The sequence below is a fragment of the Cibotium barometz genome, chromosome 4 (assembly GCF_041138505.1).
Source record: "Cibotium barometz isolate CiBa-2024 chromosome 4, ASM4113850v1, whole genome shotgun sequence".
NCBI classification, from domain to species: domain Eukaryota; kingdom Viridiplantae; phylum Streptophyta; class Polypodiopsida; order Cyatheales; family Cibotiaceae; genus Cibotium; species Cibotium barometz.
The window spans coordinates 20,265,184-20,290,565 of record NC_141049.1 but is presented as its reverse complement, the minus strand read 5'-3'; the positions used below and the strand labels follow the sequence as shown (position 1 = coordinate 20,290,565).

The 25,382-nt window shown below is 46.0% G+C and overlaps 1 protein-coding gene and 1 pseudogene across 3 annotated transcripts in view; both read left to right on the top strand.

Annotated features, from left to right (window-relative positions):
- LOC147639013 (uncharacterized) overlaps positions 1 to 25,382 on the top strand; it is a 112,281-nt gene that overhangs the window by 51,995 nt on the left and 34,904 nt on the right. The window lies entirely within an intron of this gene.
- LOC147639014 (uncharacterized) lies at positions 822 to 2,815 on the top strand (annotated as a pseudogene).

The following is a 25,382-nucleotide window of genomic DNA, read 5'->3' as shown; positions in this document are numbered from 1 at the left end:
GTCTCCTCTCCCCCTATCCTCCTTCGCACTGCTGGTGCCTCTCTCATCTTGTTCACTTCTACCCGCCTTCACCCTCTCCCTCCCTCCCCTTCTCCTGCATGCTGCCCCCCTGCATGCTACATTCTTTCCCCTCCTTCCTGTGCGCCCCCACCTTCAGCCTTCCTTCCTGCCACCAGTGCGCCCCTGTTTTCTGCCCTTCTGCCCCTGCTCCTATGTGCCCTTGCCTCCATTTCATCCCGCCGCTTCCTTCGAGTCCCTCTTGCCACCCTTCCTCTCCGCCTTCTCTTGCCTCTGTGTTGCCTCCTTTTTTCCTTCCTGTGAGCAGCCCCTTTGCCTTTCCTTCTCCTTGCGCCCCCACTTCGCTTCCTCCCCTTCAGCGCATCTTCACAGAAGGTTTTTGCACTTGGGCTGTTTTCTTTCGGCAGCTGTCGGCTTCCTTTGGTCTTCACCCCTTCAGGAGGACTCCATGGAAGCCGCACCGTCATCCCCGACGAGGCCGTTGCTATTGGATGTAGGTCATCTCCACTTATGTACCTCCTAGAAGGGACAGGAAGTGGATGCACATATGGGCACATGAACAGTCTCTTATGTAAGTGTGGTCAGTGTGAATGCACTTTGAGGGCTGGGCCATGTGCCTATATAAAGGACCCTCATGTAATACTTCTGGTATGCAATCAATTTGAAACAATTTCTCTTGTGCTCAATCTCTCTTTGACACTTCGGAGGAGATGTTGAGAGAGATAGATGTGGAGGAGATGTGTTTGACCCGGAGATCACAGGATGAGGTGGAGTGTACTGAGTATGGGAGATACCTCTTGGAGATGGGGACCGCACATGGGCTGGTCATTTTAAATGGCCTAGAGAGGTATCCACTTGCCAGTGGCTTTACTTGCTTTCCACACAGACATGGGGCCAGCATAGTGGATTATGTTTTAGCCTCGCCAACCTTCATCCCGAGTATCCAGGATTTTGCGATTGGCCCTAGACCCATCGGAGTTACGATGGATCATGCACTTCTCTCCTTTACGGTGGATTTCCACTACAGTACTCGCCAGGTTGGGCAGTCCTCCTATCACCCGAGATATACCTTCTGTAGAGAGATTGATGGAGTATACACCGCAAAGATCTACAGCTTGTTGAGTGCAGAGGATCCACAAAGGCCATTAGCAGAGCTCACACAGATCCTGACAGAGGCTTTACATATAGCTGCAGTGACGGGCTTCCCACACACGCAGCCCACAGTACGACCACGTCCTGGGAGCATGCCCCAGAATAGTTGGTATGATGATGACTCTAGGGAGCTCAGAGCCCGGCTACAGAGAGAGGTGGCCACAGGTGTTACTACATATAGACAGTCACGCATCATCTTCCGATGCCTCATTCGGCGGAAGAAGAGAGCATTCTTAGCTTGGCTGGAGAGAGGCATCTATCAGTTGTTTTTCAGTCAGGATTCTGGGGAGGCCTGGAGATTGCTTAGAGTGCACCCCCCGCCTCTGGCCATTACCTCTCCAGATACATGGGGCGAGTATGCAGCCTCCCTCTACACAGTACCAGAGCAGCCACCACTACCGAACCCTCCAGAGCCTTGTCCACCCACTTCTACCTTCTTCACAGCAGAGATGGTGAGGAGGACCATCAACAGATTGCATACAGGGAGGGCACAGGATCATGAGGGCATTGTAGCCGAGCATTTCATACATGCTAGAGATATGATTGCAGACTTGTTAGCTCTCATGTTTAATAGAGCCATGTGTGAGGGGTTTCATGGGACTTAGAGTACTTCCACGATTGTGCCGGTACTCAAGTCTGGAGATCCGAGCCTGCCGACTAACTATTGCACCATTATGATTGGTCACTTGCTGGCCAAGCTATATGCCTCTACTCTTGAACATGAGTTGAGCAGATGGGCAGAGAGACAAGGGGTCCGAGCTCAGGGACAGGCCGGTTTCAGGAGGAGATTCTCTACTTTGGATCATATCTTTACCCTCAGGGCTATCATTGAGGAGGGCAGAGCACATGGGAGGAGGATCTACTGTGGCTTTGTGGATTTCCGCAAGGCCTTTGACAATGTGCCCAGAGCTAGACTGATGCGCAGGCTGCAAGACTTGGGGGTTCCATGTGAGCTCATTTGGGGTATTATGGCACTTTATGAGACAGTAGTTGGGCAGGTGCGGACTTCAGAGGGTCTCTCCCAGCTAGTACACTCCAATATAGGGGTGAAACAGGGCTGCCCGCTCTCTCCGACTCTATTTGGACTATACATTGATGAGATCTATGATTATATTGGGACACGAGGGGACAGAGGAGCTCAGTTGGCTGGCACTTGGATACCTCTGCTCTTATATGCTGATGATATTGTGCTTATAGCAGACTCACCAGAGGGTATGCAGAGGCACTTGGATACTTTACATGCTTATGCACAGGACAGTGGGCTCTCAGTTAACCTTGGTAAGACCAAGGTTATGGTGTTTAACACTACAGCTCAGTGGGTCTGGAGATCAGCGCCTATTTTCACATATGGGCAGGAGATAGTGGAGTATATTGACTCATACACATATCTTGGAGTGGTGTTCACTGGGCCCACATTTTCCATGAGGGGGGCAGCAGAGGCCAGATTGACTAGAGGGTATGCAGCACTAGGAGGTCTAGAGAGGATGTGCTCACAGGTACAGTTTCAGGAGCCACGCACTAAGCTGTGGCTTTTTGACACGCTGGTCACATCGGCTATGCTATATGGAGTACAGATCTGGGGGCCTAGCCTAGATCGTCACAGTCGATCAGGACGCACATACGATGGATGGAGATCGATGGAGAGACCACTTGTGCCATGATCTCCAGGATGATTCGGGCTAAGGCCTCGGTACCCCATGAGATTATCCGAGCCGTGATGGGAGCACCACCGATCGTAGTCGAGGCTCTTGCCAGATCAGTGTCCTTCATTCAGAGCACCTGGGAGCTTCCCCGACAGCGGTATGCACGACTTGCTTTATCCGAGCCGAGATGGGAGCACCACCGATCGTAGTCTAGGCTCTTGCCAGATCAGTGTCCTTCATTCAGAGCACCTGGGAGCTTCCCCGACAGTGGTATGCACGACTTGCTTTAGAGTCCTCTCATCAGCTAGCCATGGAGGGAGACACTTGATGTTGGTATGCGCAGATAGCATCCTGGTTTGAGCTCCACGGGTTCAGCTTAGACAGACTTCCACCCTTCCGGTACTCTCTAGAGGCACCCTCTCTCACCTTGACACATTCTGAGATTAGTAGAGTCATCAGACAGGACCTCATTCAGTTGGACACTAGGAGGACATGGCTAGAGCCCTCACAGGAGTTAGGGACGAAGATGGCTTTCTATAGAGACCATCTTCTCCGCACCATTGAGGATGGCTTTATACTTAGACCGAGCTACATGGATACCCATTTGTCTAATGGATTATTGGGCAGATCCGCACCTCTTCACATCAGTTAGAGATAGAGACAGGCAGATTTAGAGGCATACCTCCAGGGGACAGGATATGTCAGATCTGTTGGATAGAGCTGGAGACGGAGGAGCACTACAGCTGTCGCTGCACAGCATATTCAGAGAGGGATTTGGACCACTAGCTAGAGTCATGGACTATGTGATCAACGAACTCACTGTCACTTTTGTACTCCCCCATATTCATGTATTCATGTATCCATGTACTAGTAGCATTAGCTTCCCACTCTCCCTAGTTGCTGCTTCCGGATGCTCCCTACTGATGTATTGTAGGGCTAGATACTTACCTTCAGTCCTTTCTTTTCTTTTCCGGATAGTGTATCAGATGTCATATGGTTGTAACTTTGGTCTCATAGGTCACTTTGGCCTTTTGAAGACGTTAATATAACATTTCATTTCATTTCTCTCTCTTGTGCAAGTAGATGTGTTGATGCAATCTTGTTGATTCTCTCTCTTGCCTCGGGGATGTGGTTTTACTACATGGTATCAGAGCTGCAAAGAAGAATGGGGCCGAGGATAGAGCTGTGTTTTTTTTTTTTGGCCCGTGGTGCGTAAACGCAAGAAGGCTGCCGTTCTGTTTTTCCTGCTTGCATGGAGCAACATGTGGAGGTGACCACTGTGTGCAGTGTGCTGCTGCTGTTCGTCACCGTGAGCCGGCCAAGTGCAGAGCACTGTTTGCAGTGCTGTGTGATGGAGAAGAGTGATGGGTTAAAGAAGGTGCTGGCTGTGTGCAGATGGACGTGTTGCTGCGTTTTTCTGCCACGTGGAGGAGATGACGAGGAGCTGCAGTTTTGAAGATTATTTCTCCTAAGGTTGCTTTCTTCTAAGGTTCCATCGCAGGTGTTCAGGTGCAGCATAAGGGATTTATTTTGAGAGATGGATAAGGTGTGCACCGGGAGTGATTAGGAGGCTACGGCCTGAATTTTTGCAACAGAATGGGTGATTTTCCTAGCTCTTTGTGGTTTTAGGTTTGTAGCAAGCCCAAAACGCAAAAGGCTCATGGGTGGTGGGCATTGTTTGAGTGCATGGCAGGCATGTCACGTGCATATTGGTTCACGGGTTGGTCAAGGTATCTGGGTTTCTGTGCATAAGTGTTCATTTGCAGCTAGTTCTCCCGCACGTTCTTTTCACTGTGGTTGCAAATACAAACGTTCTTTTCTTTTGGTTGAGTTTTTGGCACAAGTATTGATTTAGGGTTGAGGCATGGCATTTTGTCTACCTATCAGGTAGTCAGAGCAGAGCAAGTTGGATCCAACTATCCATTTGGAGAGTGAAGATCCGAACTAAGTTTGTTGCCCGCAAGCTATGGAAGATTGTTGAAGGCAAGGAGTTGAAACTGGGAAAGCCGGAGAAGGGTCACATGTCTGTTTATTAATGATGATGAAGCACCTCGAGCAAGCTGCTGACCAACCTCCGACTGCCAACCAAGTACCCACTGTCAGACTCATGTGTGCCGTCAACCAGAGGAAGAGAGTGATCTTCCTCGGCCGAAAGCTGTCCCAATGCCTCTTCTAGAAATTTGAAAGGAACGGTTGTGACAGGTACTGAGACCTCGTTGTCAACTTCTTGGTAAAGTCTACATTGTAAAGAAGTCTCCAAAATAATAAAAGCAAATCCTCTCGCTTGCGGGAGGGGGATCTTAAGTGGGTAGTTGGGACCCAATCTCGTGTCGCCTCTTCATCGTCTATCTCTACACCTCTATCTTGTTGTATAAAGATTAAAGTGGATTGCTTATGCTTACTCCAACATAATGGTGTAAAGAAGGCCTTGCTGTGTTACACGATCATATCGGGTGCATGTTACATTGCTATCAGAGCTTTTGGTTGTGACCTAGCTTGACTACCTCAAGTGAGCATTCCGTGGATGGTCCACCAAAGAAGGAATAATGCTTCCGCAAAGCAACAAAGCATCCAAGAGCTGATGGAGAAAAACAATTTGTTAAAGCTACAACTTCAACAAGCAAAAGAGACAGAAAAGCCTAAAGAGTAGGTAGCCGAAAGAGCAGGGTCCCATGGAATGTGAACATATGCTTCTCTTGATAGAGCAAGAAAGATGTCGGAAACTTGCTAAGGAATAGAAGGCCGTGGAAGCCAAATGCAGGGTTGAAGAAGATTGGTGTCATGTAGAACCGCGGTTCTGGAGCATTAGCACAAGCTAGATCGAGAAGCTATGCAACTCTAACATGAGTAGGCAGTGGCAACTTTATAGGCGAGTCTGATAGAGTAGCACTTCCCCGAATCGCAATTGATCCTAGCTCCTCCAGTATGATTGTAAGTGTGATTATTGTGTAGGTACTTAGTTTATTCGTCCATTTGTTGCATATTTTACGGTGGCTAAGATTATAGATCCACAAGACAAAGTCCACTTGGCGGCACATCTCCCTGGGGAGGCCATCACGTGGTGGTAGCATTGGTCGAGTCTTCATGTAGATCCGGCCACACGGGCATCGAATTATGTATGGGACACGTTTGTGTTTGACCTGAAAACTAGACCTCGTACATGATCATTTTGAGGACCAGTTTTACTGACTCTTTCAAAATGGGTCGCTCGTGCTGACTTACTCCAACAAAGTCATCACCATGGCACATCACTCGGGAAAATCCGAGGAAGAAAAGATGAAGCAGTTCCTCAAGAGGTTTGATACTAACATTAGGTTTACTGTATGGAATTTTGAGCCTCTATCTTGTGATCGGGCAGTGACTCTGGCTCAGAATCAAGAGATGATGCTGAATGGAGGCAAGCTCAGACATGTCCCAAACCTCAGTAGTAGCAACAATCATCATGAGTCGGGTAAGGGAGCACAGAGCAACAAGGATAAAAAGGACAATAAGAAAGATTCCCAAAGCAACTCAAGCGGTAAGAAAAAACATAAAACCTCAATGTGGGGCATGGTAAGGACTACACTAAGTGGCAGGCTGATAAAGTTGCCAAGTCACTGTTTTCCACAATGGCCAAGGCCATTGATGGATTTTTTAGTGTCCAGACCCTAGTGCCCAAGACATGTGCTTGCGCAAACCTCAGAAATGAGAATAAGCCCATTGGGCACGATTAGAACCATAGAAATAAGAGGCTTTTGCATGGGCACCTAAAAATAGAAGTAGATGTTGCTAGTTTTAGTTAAGAAAATGAGAGGCTAGGAGCTGAGCTGATGATCATACTTTTTTTAGAAAAGGAGAAGATTTTGCATGGGATAGGGACAGTTGAGAGACAGGGGTGAAGAGCCAAGATTTGGAGAAAGCTTTGTAAAAACCTAGGAGAAGATTTTGCATGCATGGGATAGGGACAGTCGAGAGACAGGGGTGTAGAGCCAAGATTTGGAGAAAGCTTTGTAAAAACCTGGTTACAATAGTCACTGGAAGATTCACAATGCATTTCATGTGAGTCTATTTCGGAAATATGTGGGGCCAGATCCTGACGAGCCTGTCATAGAAGATCCGCCAAAGATTGATGAGCTTGAGGAGATCCTCCAGTCAGAACAGATTGTTTTTCACAAGGAGAGAAAGCTACATGCAGGAAAGCTTTCTAGGAGATACCTTGTGAAGTTTAAAAATTATTTGCCTATTGATGCAAAGTGGGTAAATGAGGATTATTTTGTTGACTACCCACAGTTGTTGCAGGCATATCTTGAGGCTTTTCAGTTAAGGACAACTCTTTAGAAGCCTGGGGGGATGTCACCAATTGGCCGATCATTTGGTCCATCTCCAGTTTTTGTGTCTCGTTCACTTGAGGCCAGGCTGGTGTCTCATGTGAAGAGGCCAGTATTTTTTTTGCTTGACATGACGGGAGCCAGACTGGTGCCACCTGTGTGTTAGCAGGATGGTGTCGTATGGACGGGAGCCAGACTGGTGCCACCCGTGTATGACCTGGACTGTGTTCTATCCATGGGATTGTCACGCCATGGAAGGGCCAGTATTCGTGCCGTGTCTTGCCTATGGGATTGTCACTCCATAGGGAGGCTCGTGCCTGGAACTGTGTCTTACCTATGGGACTGTCACTCCATAGGAAGACCAGGATTTATGTTTTACGTCGTGCCATTTTTGTGCCCGACAGATATTTTGTACTTGTTCCATGAACGGGAGATATGTCCATGATACTGTTTGCACATGCACTCATGTTTTGCATGTTTGAAACTGTTTTCGCATGACTTGTATTTTTGTGTTTGCCTGCTTGACGTGTTACTTATTGAGCAGGGACGCCTGCTAGTGAGTCGTGAAGCTTGCTCTGTCTTCTGACGAGTTTTGTTGCATGTGAACAGGTGGTAAGTATATCGCACATGTTGGTTTAATACTTTATTCTCTAACCTTTCATTTTATAAGGTTATATGTTCACATTCACTTAAAAGTGGGCACCCACTTAGGGGCCAAGGTGGGTAGCCACACTTAACTTGTGTGTGTGTGGGGGTGGGTGCATGGTCACCTACCCACACCACCTTGGAGCTGGCTGCCCACATGCAAACGTGGGGAGCCAGCCAACTCTAATTGTTTAAACTCCACTCCAACCTTACAAAAAAAGAGCCACCACCTCTATCGAGGGAAGGGAAGAAAGCGACGCCGCTTCAGGCTGTGCGCTGGTTCACCGACAGCGTGCCTCCCTTGCAAGCGGGTGCTCCTCCTCTCACAGCAGGCGGTTGTGGCCTATGTACATGGCTGTGTTCTGCATACTGGCGCCTCCTCCTCTCATCAGGCTGTGCTTCTGCAACCCCTCTGCTGGCTGCGCTAGTCCTTCAGCTGGCGGCTGTTCTCTCTGCACTACATGCGGCGCAGCAGGCTGCAGCCAGGCGCATCTTAACCATCAGGCGGCTGTTTCCCCATCCTCTCAGGCGGCTGTGCTCTCAGCAGGTGTCTGCGCCTGTTTACCAACTTGCTGCCCACTCTTGCCGGCGGCTGTGTGCCACCCTCCAGCAGGCGGCTGCCTACTCAGCAAAGCGGCTGTGCGCTCCATCACCAACAAGGCTGCTGTGCTCTGCATACTGGTGGCAGCTGTGCCCTGCATACAGGTGGCTCCTGCTCCATCTCTTTCAAGCGACTTCACCACTCATCCATTTGCAGCCATAGGCGGCTGCGCCTGTCCACAGCTGGCGACTGCGCATGCCTCTCCTCCCATACAGGCTTTTGTGTTCTTCACCAGGCGGCTGCATCACTAGGCGGCTGCAGCAAGACAGGCTATGCCTCCTCCTCCACAAGAAGGCGGCTGTGTCCTGCACAGCACGTGGTTGTGCCTCCTTTCCGTAGGCGGCATCTTCCTTCTTCAAGTGGCTACATCTCCAACACAGGCAGCAGCTCCTCCTCCTCTTCGACAGGCTGCTGTGTCTTGGTGTCCTCCACTAGTAGCTGCACACAGACAGACACATCCGGGTATTGGTCTTCCATCTTCAAGCTACAACTAAGTGAATTTCAGATTTAAGTAAAGAACTTTGTGATAAATCTGATAAGGAATTCTCTCTACGGCAACACCCGTTCGGTGCCGGGTAGTCCAAGCTCAGAGCCACGGTAAAAAGGTGCTGAGATCGGGAGAGCCATGTTTGTGCGTTCTTGGAACACGAGTGGGGCGCTCTCCGCGGAGTCCACTGAAGGCACAGGACCGTAGAGACTGGACCACTCAAGTGGTCACTCTACTTCGAACGTCGACTTCGAGCCTTTTGTTTGATACTGTATTCATTTGTACATGGACATCATCTGGTTCTTTGAACCCATGGAGCATTGTATTTGTTAAATACTCCCAATAAATATATCATATATTGAAGGGGGGGGTCGGCCCGTTCCGGCCCCAGTGCTGGTGTCCATCTATTTCATTTCACTTCATTTCAAATTCCAGATGTTATTAAGTTGTCCATTTCAAATCGTGATATTAAGTTGTGCTATTACGCGTGTGGGTGTCCAACGGAGTCTATTCCCACTTGACGGGATTGGTTTCACCAACACCAAAATCAAATGCCCTCTCACCCAATCTTGTCCTACCCTCATAGCAATCAGCCATGACCTCCCAAGGATGAGTGGGTAAGCTTCTGACTTGGCTGGCATCACATGTACATCCAATTCAGCCTCTTGTCCCACTACATTCACCTGTAGCTTCTTCACAATCCCTAGGCATCTGACCCTTGAAATGTTAGCCATTCTAACTCTGAATTCAGAGGGTGCACCTGCCTTCAATCTCAAGGCTTCCATTGTCTGTTGTATCATCACACATACCTTTGCGCCACCATCTATATACACTTTTGGGACTCTGTGATCATTCACCCAAGCATCCATGATTGGCAAATAGTCTTTATCCCCTTTCACTTTCACTACATTAATCTCGCTTCCTTCCTTCTTCTGTTTTCTAGAGCTTCTGGTGCTGACCAATTTACTCCACATTCTCCTAAGTCTGGGACATAACTGTAAGACCTGGGGCCAAGTCAAAGTAGGTCCTTTCTACTGAATCTCTCTCATCACATCATAAGCCTCCTCGTGAGCACATAAGCGGAAGTCCTCCATGCCAATATGTCTCTTGGATTTGTTCTTTTTCTTACCCTCCTTGGGATGATCTTCCACCTACTTCCCCTTCTTCTTTCTGGAAGGTCCTGGCTCATCCTCAACCTCTGTCCCTCTAGTTCTCTTATTGGCTAAGATATCCACCTCTTCATCCATCCCAATAAGGTTCATCTCTCCCTGTCTAGGACCATTCCCTGGCTGTTGTTGAGCCTGTGGTGCTTCTCGGTTTGGCATATCCTCTTCCCTCCTAGCATCTTGTCTATCTTCTCTCTTGGTTGGCAAAGGGTAGATGTCACCACCCATCCTCTTGGGGTAAGGGCAATGAGGAGAAATATGGCCTCTCTCCGTGCAGTTGAAGCACTGTACATTCATATTAGGTCCTCTTCCCGTGCCTCTTGGACCATCCCTGTCTCCTACCCTAGGAGCATTCCTGTCCCCTTGCATTAGATTCAAATTCAGGTTCTCCATCTACTGAGTCAAATGGGTGATTCCCTGCATGAGTTGGTCTATAGCTACTCGAACCACTGGAGCAATTCTCCCTTCTTCTGCTCTTCTCTCCCTGGGCATGACTGGTCTTCCTTCAGCTTGGACCTCTCTTTGCTTCTGAGTCATCCTCGACAACTTCCATTCTTTCTCCCTGGCAATCCCCACAGCTTCTTCAAAAGTCCCTGACCTCTTTGTTCCACCTTCTCCCTCAGGTCTGCATGGAGAGACTAGATGAACATGCCCTTCTTTAGAAGAACTGGTGGATGCTCTGCTCCCAGGGAGTTGTCCAACCTTCCCCATAAATCTTCAAAGTGATCTACAAACCTGTCAAGAACATCAGATAATTTATGCTTGAAATTTTGAATTTCTTGCCATAAGACATCAGGGGATTCACTCTGATTGTAGTGCTGCACCAACCCCACCTTAATATCCTCATATATTTGCCCCTGGGTTGGCTGGGCTCTCCATGCCCGCAACCATCTTTTAGCATCACCTTTCAGTAACATAGTGAGCAAAGTCAACTTATCATCATCCCTCTCCTTACCAAAAGTGAAGGCTCTAAGTTCCATCCCTGCCAGGAATTCTTTTGGATCTTCACCGAATCTTCACCAGTAAGGCCATGAAACACAGGATAGGTCATCATAGCAGCCATCTCAACTACTCAGAATTTTTCCAAGCTTGCAAATAATCTGAAGGGTGCTTTCAAAGCCCTCCTCAGCAGGGCACCAAAACAATGATGCGTCGGGGAAGTCTGCCTCTATAGCTCGTCCCAACACACCACTGTAGGGAGGACACTATATGCTAGCACCACAACACCAACAAAACACATATCTTAGACACACTCTATCCCAAAAACATGTGATGGTCCTGGGTGATGGCCTCTATATCACCACCACCAGCCACACAAGAGGAATATATACTGGCATCAAATGAGGGGAACACCAAAATCACAACTCCAAGGCACTTTACAACTCAGCTGATATCCTCTGACCTTTAGCTAACTCCTCCAATTGTCCTACTAGGTAAGACCTGACCTCCCACAACTCTGATCTTCACTCCTAACTCTTCAGTTGACCTCCTCTGACAAGCAGCTGATCAAAAAAGCTCTCAACTAACACCCAGATGATCAATTGTTGACTAAAACCTGAATCAGATACATGTTGCTGACCCCAGCCAGATACATGTCCTCCAGGTTCCCAAAATGTCCTCTAGCGTCAGCAACCTTCAAATGCCTTGCCTCAGAACTTCTTTGAACATGTCAACACTCCCCTGTTCACTTCCTGCTGACTCAAATCTAACCTAACTAATCCAACAACCTTCAAATGCCTTGCCTCAGAACCTCTTTGAACCTGTCAACAATCCCCTATTCACTTCCTGCTGACTCAAATCTAACCTAACTAATCCAGCTGACTCAGTTGAATCAAATCTCTCCACTCAATGTCCTCTAGCACTTCCACACCTACAAATACCTCAGATCCCACAAAGATTCAACACAACAGACTCAAAAGTAACAGCAGCTGACTGTCTACTCACTCTGGAACACTTTCAATCCACAAATCAACCCCATTGACTGTTGCTTAACAGTCCTCTAGCCGCTAGACCAAACCTAGAATCACTTCTCTTCAAACCAAAAGGATCATATCTACTCTTCTAAAGCCTGTATGACACTTCATTGATCTTTTGAATCACCTTGAAGGGTCCATAATAGCGAGGAGAAAGCTTAGGATATGATCCTTCTCGTCCTGGCCTCTTCCGAAGCCTAGCCTTCTCAAATTTCAGCAAAACCCAATCACCTTCTTTGACTTGCATGTCCCTTCTATGCTTGTCAGCAGCCATTTTATGCTTATCTTGTGACCTTGCAATGGCTGTCCGCACCTGACCAAAGGCTACATCCAAGTCACGAACATATTCATCAGCTGCAAAATCTCATCCTTTGTACGAAGGATGGGTGGTAATACCACTCTGCCATAAATAATCTCAAAGGGCGCCTTTCCCGTGGAGGCATGGATCGTATTGTTGTAGGTAAATTCGACAAGTGGAAGATACTTCTTCCATGCAGTCTTTTGATCTGCCACATAACACTTCAATAAATCCAACACGGTTGAATTTGCAGCTTCACTTTGGCCATCCGTTTGGGGATGATAAGCTGATGAAAACTCAAGTTTAGTACCCATGTTCTCAAATAAAGCCCTCCAAAAGAGGCTTGTAGTCCTGGGATCTCTATCCCCAACAATGGATTTAGGCATACCATGATGCTTGAAAATGTTAGCAAGAAAAAACTTTACCATATGATCAACTTTAATGGTTTTCTTGACGGGCAAGAAATGAGTTTGCTTGCTTGCTAAACCTATCCACAATGGTCCAAATAGCATCATTCCCATGCTGGGATCTAGGCAAATCCATAATAAAATCCATAGTAATACTTTCCCAAGGTTGCGAGGGAATAGGCAATGGCTGAAGCAAACCTGGAGGTTTTTGTCTATCAAATTTCACCTTTTGGCAAGTAATACATGCACGCACATAAGCCTCAATGTCTTTACGCATGCTTGGCCAAAAGAAATATCTGTGAATCATGCGTGTAGTGGGCATGATACCTCTATGACCAGCATAAGGTGGAGCGTGACATTCCTCCATAACCTTCGGACGCAAATCCTTCACCACACACACAATGGGGTAACCTGCACCTCTTTACCAACAAATGCAGCTTCGGCTTCAATGTGAGGTCCCATGTTCTCAACCTCAATACCCAATGTAGCTGCCGTTTGGATAGAGATGAAGTTATCGGTTGCACAGTCATCAAACATGAATAAGGCGGGTTGATCCTTGATTTGTCCCCAAGCCTTGCATACCATTCGCTCTTTTGCATCATGTTCAGTGTTTCCCTGCACATTGGGAACTGCATGTACATTAGCCTTGGTCTGCTTGTTCTCGTGCTTTGGTTTGCGGTCTGGGCATTGTCGAAACATGTGGTCTTTGCTACCACAAGAAAAACATTTTCCCTCCTTGGCATATTGCTCTCTTTGCTCCGGGGTCAAGCCGAATTTGTTCTTCTTTGGGCCCTGATCTTTAAATGTGGTATTTTCAGCTTTACCATCCTTGTGGGTCTCTCGGAAGTTCTTTTTAGGTGGCTGTCCACCTTTTTGCAGATTTGGGACAGCCTTGTCTTTCCCCTTTAAGTAGGCAGCCGCCTGCTGGAGGGTGGCACACAGCCGCCGGCAAGAGTGGGCAGTAGGCTAGTAAACAAGCGCAGACACCTGCTGAGAGCATAGCCGCCTAAGAGGATGGGGAAACAATCGCCTGATGGATAAGAGGGGCCTGGCTGCAGCCTGCGCCGCCTGTATTGTAGAGAGAACAGCCGCCAGTTGAAGGACTAGCGCAGCTAGCAGAGGGGTTGCAGAAGCGCAGCCTGCTGATGAGAGGAGGAGGCGCCAGTATGCAGAACACAGCCACGTATATAGGCCACAGCCGCCTGCTGTGAGAGGAGGAGCACCTGCTTGCAAGGGAGGCAGCTTGTCGGTGCAGCCTGTCGGTGAACTAGCGCACAGCCTGAAGCGGACCAGATGATCGTCGCTTTCTTCCCTTCCCTCGATAGAGGTGGTGGCTCTTTTTTTGTAAGGTTGGAGTGGAGTTTAAACAATTAGAGTTGGCTGGCTCCCCACGTTTGCATGTGGACGGCCAGCTCCAAGGTGGTGTGGGTAGGTGACCATGCACCCACCCCCACACACACACAAGTTAAGTGTGGCTACCTACCTTGGCCCCTAAGTGGGTGCCCACTTTCAAGTTTTAAGTGAATGTGAACATATAACCTTATAAAATGAAAGGTTAGAGAATAAAGTATTAAACCAACATGTGTGATATACTTACCACCTATTCACATGCAACAAAACTCGTCAGAAGACAGAGCAAGCTTCACGACTCACTGGCAGGCGTCCCCGCTCAGTAAGTAACATGTCAAGCAGGCAAACACAAAAATACAAGTCATGCGAAAACAGTTTCAAACATGCAAAACATGAGTGCATGTGCAAATAGTATCATGGACATATCTGCCGTTCATGGAGCAAGTACAAAATATCTGTCGGGCACAAAAATGGCACGACGTAAAACAGAAATCTTGGTCTTTCTATGGAGTGACAGTCCCATAGGTAAGACACAGTTCCAGGCACGAGCCTCCCTATGGAGTGACAGTCCCATAGGCAAGACATGGCACGAATACTGGCTCTTCCATGGCGTGACAATCCCATGGATAGAACACAGTCCAGGTCATACACGGGTGGCACCAGTCTGGCTCCCGTCCATATGACACCTTCCTGCTAACAGACGGGTGGCACCAGTCTGGCTCCCGTCCATACGACACCTTCCTACTAACACATGGGTGGCACCAGTCTGGCTCCCGTCCATGTCAAGCAAAAAAAATACTGGCCTCTTCACATGAGACACCGGCCTGGCCTCAAGTGAACGAGACACAAAAAGTGGAGATGGACCAAATGGTCGGCCAATTGGTGACAGCTGGAGCTTGGACCATCCTGTAAGGAGGTAGATTAGGTATGATATGGCCAAGGGAAGGGAGCTGATTCAGGACAGCAATACATCAGAGGAAGAGGATGAGGAAACAAGCTCTGCAGAAGACTTAGAAACTGAGGAAATTAGCGCTATAGAAGATGGGGAAGAGGTCCAATTGTTAGAGCCAGATTCAGACCTTTTGTGCATGTCTGTGCCTCTATGTGTAGAGGAAGGAAAGAGGCTAAAGTCTGAAACTGAAGTGCAGCCAAGTAGGGAAGAGGTTTCGCAAAAGATGTCGGCCAAGGACCTGACTGAGGCAGAGAAGGGAGAGTATACGGGCATGCTGCAGAAATTTCCAGATTTGTTTCTCTCTTCTTACACACAGGTAAGAGGAGTATCTGCAGTACAACTTCAAATCTACCTGTACAACATCAAATCTAGCTGAAGCTAGGAGCCAAGCCAGTAGTCCAAAGATTGAGGAGGCTGGGAATCGTACAACAGCAAGTGCTGAAAAAAGAGGTAGATAAGCTGTTAAAGGTAGGGTTTATTTTCCCTGTGGATAACTCTGAGTGGGCTTCCCCAATGGTCATTACTCCAAAAAAGAATGGCAAATGGAGGGGGTGTGGATTTCAAACCCCTGAATGCTGTGACTAAAAGAGATGACTATCCGTTACCTTTCCAGGATGAGATTTTGGACTGTGTTGCTGGACATGAGAGATACAGTGTGTGTGATGGGTATTCAGGGTATTTTCAGATTTCTATTGCTCCAGAGGACCAAAGAAACCCCATGGGGATGCTTTGCTTACAGGGTCATGCCCTTTGGGCCATAGTCACAGGAAACGGCCGTTTCAGACCCTGGAAACGTGTTTCTCCGTTTCAAGACCCCATCCGTTTCCATGGCCGTTTCTCGTTTCACAAGTGATATTGTCACAGGAAACGGCCGTTTCCACCCCTAAAAACTAGTTTCCCCGTTTCCATTCCTCGGATGTTTCCGTTTCTCGTTTCTGGTGATTATGCTTTGGGTTGACAAATGCTCCAGCAACCTTTCAGAGATTTATGAACCTGGTGTTTGAGCCTTATCTGGGATCTTTCATTAGAGCTTTTATTGATGACTTTTGCATCTATAGTGACAGGTGGGTCCATTGTGAGAAGCTGGAACTGGCTCTGAGGAGAATTGATGATTTGGGAGGTGAATTGAATCGAGACAAATGTCATTTGGCTCAAGCCAAGGTTTCTCTTCTTGGCCATGTAGTATCTGAGAATGGGATTGAGGCCGATCCAGAAAAGGTTGAAGCTTTGGTGCTGTTGGAGGCTCCTCAGGATGTGAAGTAGCTACTAACCTTCACCCATAAGGTGAGGTATCTTGCGAGATTTATTTTTCTTTTGTCCCAGGTTCTGTATCCTTTGCAGCAGGCATCCTTTTAGTTGGCAGAACAAGGAGGAAGAAGCTTTCATGCAAGAGAAAGAGATTCTGAGTACCCTACCAACGGTTATGCCTCCTGACTGGGACAGAGAGTTTTTTGTGAACCCAAGTGTGGGTGAAGATGATGTGGGTGCAGTGTTGTTGCAATAGGGGAAAGAGCATTCATACATGAGGCTTGTGTACTTTGCTAGCAAGACTAAAACACAAGGGGAGAGGACATATTGAGAGGCAGAAGTCATGGTGGCTGTTATTTTTGCTCTTAGAAGATTTAGGCCCTATCTGCTTCCTAAGCCATTCACCATCCTGACCCATTATTCTCTTCTCCCTCATCTTATCTAATTTGATATTCCTTCCAGGAGATTATCCAAATGGTTAATAGAATTGCAAGAGTTTTAGTTTACTTGTATAGTGGATGACATCACCAGAGCTACATTGGCTGACATTTTGATATATAGGCAGAACCCTGTGGTATTGGAGGAGACAATAGCGAATAAGAAAGTGACCAGATGGAAGGACCCAGAAATAGGCTTGCCAAATGCTTATACTTTGTACTTTGATGGGGCTTTCAAGAGGAGCTCAGGAATGGCAAGTGGAGGCATTGTTCTACTGGATCAAAAGGGCAAAGAGGTGTTTAAAGAGGGTATTAAACTGCAGGTACAGACCAGCAATGAAGCTAAGTATGCAACCTTGGAATATGGGCTTCAGCAGTGCATTAAGAGAGGGATCAATAGGCTCATCATCAAAGGGGACAACCTGCTGTGGTTATTAGGCAGCTTTAACTGTTTGGAAGGCCAAAAACCCCAAAGGAGTGGAATTTCCAGATAAAAAGGATGTTACACAGATTCCAAGAAGTGCAAATTCAGCATGTAAAGATGGAGTTGAATCAGGTTGCTGATGCACTGGAAAAAAGGGGAGTTGGGCAAGGACTTGGATGTACATGCCATTATTGTTGCCTATCCTAGTTATGTTGGAAGGGAAAACTTGCAGGAAATAGAAGATTTTTCACATACAGGCCATGTACCTTCAGGTATATCCAAGAGACAAAAGTATGGATTTATAAGGAAAGCCTTGCAGTACATCATTATCGATAATCAGCTGTACATGAAGGGAAAAGACTTGATTTTGAGGAGAGTTCCTAGCAAGGATGAGATTTTTGCCATTTTGGCCTCTTGCCATGAAGGTGTGTGTGGGGGATATTTTGCCCTGAAGCTAATACTTGGGAAAATCTTGAAACCTGGATATGTTTGGCCTAGCTTAAGAAGGGATGTATACAATTGGTGCAGGAGTTGTGAGCCCTGTCAGAAGCAAGGCAAAAGAGTTTTGCAGTATGAGCTGAGGAAGAGCATTGTGTCCTATGGAGCTTTTGAAAAGTGGGGACTGGATGCCATTGATCCTTTGCCCACTATTGCTAGGGGTAAGACGTACATACTAATTTGAGTGGATTATCTCACAAGATGGGCTCAAGCCAGGTGTGTGAGAAACATAACTGCCAAAAAGGTAGCCAAGTTTGTATTTGAGGACATATGTGCCAGGTTTGGCATGCGTTTGGAGCTGCTGACTGATCAAGGGCCAGGATTCAGGAGAGAGATAGTATAAAAGCTGATGCAAAGATTACATATTACACACAGGTATTCCACTCCATATTACCCTCAGTGCAATGGGCTAGTAGAGAGGTTTAATGGAGAACTGTGCACTATGTTGACCAAATGTTTGGAGGAGCATCCCAAGCAGTGGGATCTGCATGTATCTTCAGCTTTATGGGCTTATAGGACAGCAGTCAGATCAGCCACTAATTTCTCACCTTATCATCTTGTATTTGGGAAAGAAGCCATGCTGCCTATTGAGGTAGAGATACCTAGTTTGCAGTTCCTTTTGAAGCATCAAGAAAGTGGCCAAGATGAGTATGTAGAGAGGCTGTTGGATCTCCAAGAAATGCAGTTGGCTAGAGAGGAAGCCCTAGATCATTACATTCAACTAAGCAACCAGGGGGTTGAACAATTCAATCAGATTGTCAAAGACAAAGGCATTAAGGAGGGAGATTTAGTTCTCAGGTACAATAATAGGCTAGATAATACATTCCAGACTAAGTTTCAGATCAAATGGGAGGGCCCCTTCAAGGTAGTGCATGCATATGAGAATGGTACCTATCAGTTGGTTGATTTGGATGATCAGTGGCATTTTAAGAGAGTGCATGGCTACAAGCTCAAGCCATACTGGTGTAGGATCATGACTATCCAGAAGGATTCAGTGGTGATGGATACCAGCTTGCATATTGATGCAGATGTTCCAACTGATCCTGAAGATACTTCTTGGGACTTGGATCTATTCTTCCTTGAGGACCATCTTGGTGAGCCAGCAGGATGTGGTTGAGCATGAATGCTCTAACCAAGGGGAGTTGGGCAAATAATGATGGGTTTTTTAGTGTCCAGACCCTAGTGCCCAAGACACGTGCCTGCCCAAACCTCAAAAATGAGAATAAGCCCATTGGGAATGATTAGAACCATAGAAATAAGAGGCTTTTGCATGGGCACCTAAAAATAGAAGTAGTTGCTGCCAGCTTTAGTTGAGAAAAGGAGAGGCTAGGAGATGAGCTAATGATCGTACTTTTTTTAAGAAAAGGACAAGCTTTTTCATACATGGGATAGGGATAGCCGAGAGACAGGGGTGAAGAGCCAAGATTTGGAGGAAGCTCTGTAAAAACTTATTAGGAGAGTGCTTTGTGTGTTTTGTTCCTGTGGGTCGAAGGTCGTTGAGGCGATAATGATTGTTTGGAAGAAGACACGGCAGTAGTGTGAGGCGGCTTGGGTTTGTCCACAGCAGAGGGTGCAAAGGGAAACATAGGATCTTTTAGGAGGTTGAGGTGCCCTAGGGTCTTTGGGAGTGCGGTTTTGTTAGAACTGGGATCAATCCAGTGCTTTGCTCAATTATTCCTTTTTGTGATTGAAGATAGAGACCTGCAGAAAGTGGCTGCAGATTCCATTGATGTTAGTACCTGTGAAGATGAAGACATAGGTGTGAAGAGTTGTTGCTGGGATATACTTGTGGAGGATCTCTCAGGTTTTTGGTGCTTCTTCTCGTTTGTTTGAACCCCATGTCTTAGGGTTGTTGAGATTGGCTCGATTTCATCTATATGCAAAAGGCTTGAGTGTGAGTTTTAATCCTATGAGTTGGATTGATGAGTTTTTATGCTCTAGTGTTATATTTGTGTTGTTTTGATGGAATTTGTTGAGAGGAATCAATTGTGAGTGAAAGTCTTTGTTAGTACAGAATTAGAAAACTGAGTCAGATAGCTTTGATTTTGAGTCAACAGTGTCTGAGATTGTCAGATAAAGTCAGCTGTGCATCAACGGAGATCAGCTGGAGGTGTAGAAGGGTAGATATGATCCTTTTGGGGTTGAAGGGAAGTGGTTTTTGGGTTTGGTTTGGCGGTCAGAGGACTGTCAGCAGCAGTCAATCGGATTGATTTGTGGGCTGAAAGTGTTCCAAAGTTAGTACACAGTCAGTTGCTGTCAGTTTTGAGTCTGCTGTGTTGAATCTTTGTGGGATCTGAGGTATTTGTAGGTGTGGAAGTGTCAGAGGACACTAGAGTGGAGAGACCTGATTCAGCTGAGTCAGCTGGATTAGTTAGGTCAGATTTGAGTCGGTAGGAAGTGAGCAGGGGAGTGCTGACAGGTTCAGAGAGGTTCAGAGGCAAGGCATTTGAAGGCTGCTGACGCTTGATGGCATTTTGGGAACCTGGAGGACATGTATCTGACTAGGGTCAGCAACAGGTATTTGATTTAGGTTACAGTCAGCAATTGATCATCTGGGTGTCTGCTGAGAGATTTTTTGGTCAGCTGCTTGTTAGAGGAGGTCAGCTGAAGAGTTAGGAGTGAAATCAGAGTTGTGGGAGGTCAGGTCTTACCTGGGAGGACAATTGGAGGAGTTAGCTGAAGGTCAGAGGATATTAGCTAAGTTGTAAAGTGCCTTGGAGTTGTGATTTTGGTGTTCCCCACATTTGATTCCAGTATATATTCTTCTTGTGTGACTGTTGGTGGTGATATAGAGGCCATCACTCAGGACCATCACATGTTTTGGGACAGAGTGTGTCTAAGATATGTGTTTTGCTAGTGTTGTGGTGCTAGCATATAGTGTCCTCACTATTTGTGGTATGTTGGGATGAGCTATAGATGTAGGCTTCCCCGGCGCATCACCGTAGCTACACCTACACCTCCAACCTCGATTTATAATCTAGTACCTCCAGTGGTATTTGATGATAAGTAGGAGTGCGAGGCTGAGGGGAAAGCTTTGATCTGTGTCTATGGCACAATGAAGGGACAGTAGTTCATTGCCCGTTTTGACATCGGCATCTCTCCAAAGTTGGCTACTATGTTGGGTTGTACCCTAGTACCATACCATCTAGTTGTGGATGGGTTTACACCTAGTCTTTGCTCACATATAAATCACAAAGCTCAGCAGTTTTAGTTCCATGTTCATAAGGCCACACTCCATCGAGGCTTCATTGTTTCAGCACTTTTGGGGTGTGACACGATCCTTGACATCGAGTGGTTTCGGGAGTTTATGCAAACCAACCAGCCATAAAGAATCCCCCTCAAAGGTAATTTCCACAATAATGAACCCTCCATTGACATCTCTCTTAACAACAGAAGGCTGCAACTTATCATTTACAAGCATCAGCAACCGAGAACTCCGGTTGGTTGAAACCTCGACATAAAACGCACGATAACCTTTGAGCATAAAAGAGGAGCCAGCTTGTGCATGATCTTTATGTTCCACAGCACACAAAACATCCCGACTATTCCCCAACAGAGTCTACCACATAATGTATTGCTTATTGCGGGAGCACACTCCACGCACATTCCATGTAGCTATCGTCATTAGATAGAAGCAAAAAATCACTGCGAGGAAGATATTTGCTTCCCTTTTCTATTCTTTGCATCCAACGCAGCTGCATCCAATGCAGTCAAAACATCTGGCATGTACTCAGCTAAGACAACATAATGATTTGGCCAAGCAAGGACAGATCTTGAACTGGATGGCTTGGCCCAAGACTTAGTTACATTAGCAATAGACCTCCGGTCCCACGGAGTAATCACCTGCCTCTTGCGATCAAAAGATAGCCTCGGAGGTGGATCTCTAGATTTTGCATTCCGAGGTCTCAAATTGTAATTCGATGGTTGAAATGGCGGGTTTGAGCGCGTCATAACCTGATGTGCATATGTGATCGGGGGATCAAACAGGAGAGCTTGGCTCCCTGCATGCACTTGAGATTCAGGTGTTTTCCCTTTTCTATGCTGCACTTCTTGCCAGGCAGGCTCTTCGACCAAAACTTGCTTGCCTGTGCCCATAGGCAATGTATTACCAGAAGCAGGCATTTGATCCTGTGCAATTGTGGGCACTTCAGAAAACACTTGAGCCATTGTACCAACTTGATGAATTACCAAATCATTATCAACATTGGCTGGTGCCACCTCTTCTACTTGTGTACATTCTGCCATAAAGTGTCCAAGCTGCCCACATTTAAAGCAATGCCAGCAAAGGCTCCCCATTTGAGTCTAAACTGCACTTTGAGCATATGGGGCGACAACATCCTCAACCATGCTGGTCTTGGCCTTGATGTATCCCAGAGCATACATAGTATATTCCTGTTGTTAGATGTCGCATGTGGCGGAACCAACACTTTGCCCATTTTAGCCTTACCTCATGCAACAAGGGCCAATATGAAGAAGGGCATTTTGTAACTTCCACCCAAATAGGGCATTCCACTTTAAGCAATTCTTGAAAATCAACCATTGGTCTCCATGGCACAGCATGTACAAGTTGTCCATCATAGAACAAAGGCACCTCTTGCAACAACTGAGTGTGAAAATCAGCTTTGGAAAGCACAACTTCAAAAAAACCCCTTGGGCCATCAAAGATGTCCACCACAGCATCAGCCTGCAACAATGTATGAATCCATTCATGAATCATGCATTTCAAGGGGGTCCTTCCTGTAAAGAACAGAATGATTGCCTTTTCATGCAAGCCTGAGACAACCTCTACAACTCGAGAGTTCCAATTGCACCTCGAAAACAATGGAGAGACGGAAAACTCTCTCACTTGTAGCAAGAGTAGTATGATCCACACTTAGCTCAATCCAATGGGATTTGCATCCCTTTCGGAGCTAGGGATTCAACCCGTACCGGTGCACAAAAGCTTATCCATTTGATGGAGAGAATGCTAAGAAAACTACTACTATTGACATAGACTCAACACACACTCAAACTCAATCTTGCTATTGCTCACTCAACTCCACATTCCATTCATCCATACATTCAAACAAGAAGAAAGCCTAGCTATTGCTTACACAAGATCAAGCATTCTTCATTCTCAAATACTCATTTCCCTAGCATGCACACAATCCTTGAAGCTATCAATAAGAAACATGCATACTAGAGAATTGACAAGAGAAGAGAGACAAATATCAACTCATTGCATTGAATTAACAAAAGAATAGAACTTACAACAATGTAGATGGGGAGTGAGAAGAGCTTGCACCTCTATGGAAGAAGAGGGAGAGCTAGTCTCAAGAGAGCTCAAACATGAGTTTGCCCAATGTGTCCATGCTCTCAAATGAGCCACCTTTTATACAAAAATTCTAGAACTCCCAAAAGTTCCCATGTGGGATTATTGTCAAGCCCTCTCCCACATTCATCTACAAAGTGGAACTCTTTACAAGAGTCCTAAGTATCTTTTTTGTTGCATCCTTGTATTGATCTTCATTTGCATGCAACACTCCCCCCTTCCTATTTTGCGCACGTCCTCGAGCGCGGTAGTAGCAAGAGTTGCAACAAAAAAACAATTAATACGAGTAAAGTCCTTTATTGAAAAAAAGAAAAGAAAAGAAAAACCAGCTATGATAATTACACACATGAGCAATCAAGTGCAGGGCTGATTAAAGTTGTAATGAGTACTAAAATGGGTGAGTAAAGACTGGTCAAAGTGAGACTTAAGTAGTAGATAGTGCTATGTAAAGGCAAGTGTGCTTTGTACACCGCCGGTTATGACCGTAGTCTCAATGTCCTACCAGTATGTAAGTTACTCCTAAATGGCATACCTACTCCTAAATATGAGCAAAGGTGATTGGAACTCTCGTTTTTTTTCTTTTTTTCTTTTTTTCTTTTTTTTTGATATGTGTGTAGAAGTTGATGAAGATTAAGGTTCTATCCCAAAGAGACCCAAGCAATGGCCAAGAGACCTCCGCCAAGAGAATCTAAAGACCGCTAAGTATCTCAAGGGCGACAGACCCTTTTTCTTTCTGTTATGACCTAAGGAGTACCATTTGAAGATGAAAGCATCGGTCTTGAGGGCCCATAGTGTACCCCCGAGTCCTACCAACATCTATCAAGGCGATAGATTCCTCAAAGTTCTTCTTCTGAAGTTTTTAGACATCAGTGTTCACCCCATGGAAACCAAGGCATCGGCCCCAAGGTGCTAAGACAACCTCAGGTCCTACCAAGCATTTCACATGGCGGTAGACACTTCATGTCTCAATTCACTTTGTATATATATATATATTTTTAGGGTATATTTTCATAAATTTTTATGACTCCTAGCACCTAGCTCATATCTAAGAGGTAACTACCACTAGGGATAACTAATATACCTTGAAAACATAAGTACTTGGCATACTCCATTGGTATATATCCTACACTGTCTTTAAATAGAAATATCTTTTACTAAGTCTTCTAAGACTCTAGAACTCACTCACCATATTTTAACAACTAATCAAAAACTTAAACCAGCCAACATTGTGTGAACATGCAAACCATATATTCGAAAGATAAGAGCACATAAAGAAATAAAGATTAAGATTTGCATACACCTGTTGTAGTGCCCTGTTGATGTTGTTCGTTTGCCTTGATTAATTGCTGATTTTGTGCAGATTGCTCCTCCTTGATCTTTGTAGGCGTAGCATATCTCCCTCCTTCCTAGTTTGTTTGCACGATAGGTGGACTATTGGGGCGTGTTTGATGCTCTTGTTTTTTATGGAGATTTCTGCAAAATTTTTATTAACAAACACGAAAAGAAAAGAAAAAAATAAAATTTGCCATTGGTGCCAAACACCGAATATAGCCTAGGGGTAAAACCCAATGGGAGAAAAGTGCCCTGGCTTGTCGATCTTATTATGGAGTCATTGAACTTACCCTTGCGCTGGTGGTGGACTCGTGTCCTCGTCTGCTGGAAAGATGGTATCAATTTCTTCAGGATGCAGAGACAACCCCTCACAAAAACCTGCCGCTGGAGAAGGTGGTAGAGGAAGGAGTGCTTCCTCACTAAAGTATGGCATTGGTTCTATGGGAAGGTTAATCAGACAGTTTCGATTTTGGAACTGCGCAATGAAGGTACTCATATTGATCCAATATTGACATGTGGAGGCTTGGGGAAGGAGGGCTTGCAAGATCGGTGGTTGCAAGTCATTTAGGCTTGTATCCCTCCATTGTTGTGCTTGAACCTCCTTAGGTAATCTACGCTGATTTGGTCCTCTCTGTGGTATTCTCACATTAAGAAGATTATGGCGTTGGGGTGTAACTCCCACAATTTGCTTCATTAAGCCCGTGCCATATCGTCTAAAGTAAGAGCGGCATATCCAACAAATATGTGAAGCTTCTTCTAATACAAGCCGTGCACACTCTTGACAATGTGGAAATGGGTGATGCTGTTGATAGAATAATGTGACAAAGTGATGCCCACAGCAATTTTCACCTAAGGGAGCATAGAAGTACCTAGAATGTGTTTGAAACGGAGGAGCACTATAACCCCCGCGATGATCTGGTCGAGTACTATCAGGGTCAATGCATGGTGGACATGTATCTCGCCAAATATCCATCAAGAGTTATCTGGACGTAGAATAATGAAATTTAGAACACTCATATCCATCATGACAATTTTAATCAAAAACAAGATTATCGCAAAGAAAACACATCTTCTAAAGGCATAAGGAACTACATTATTCAAACATTGATTTACCAAAGAGCTTTAATTGTAGT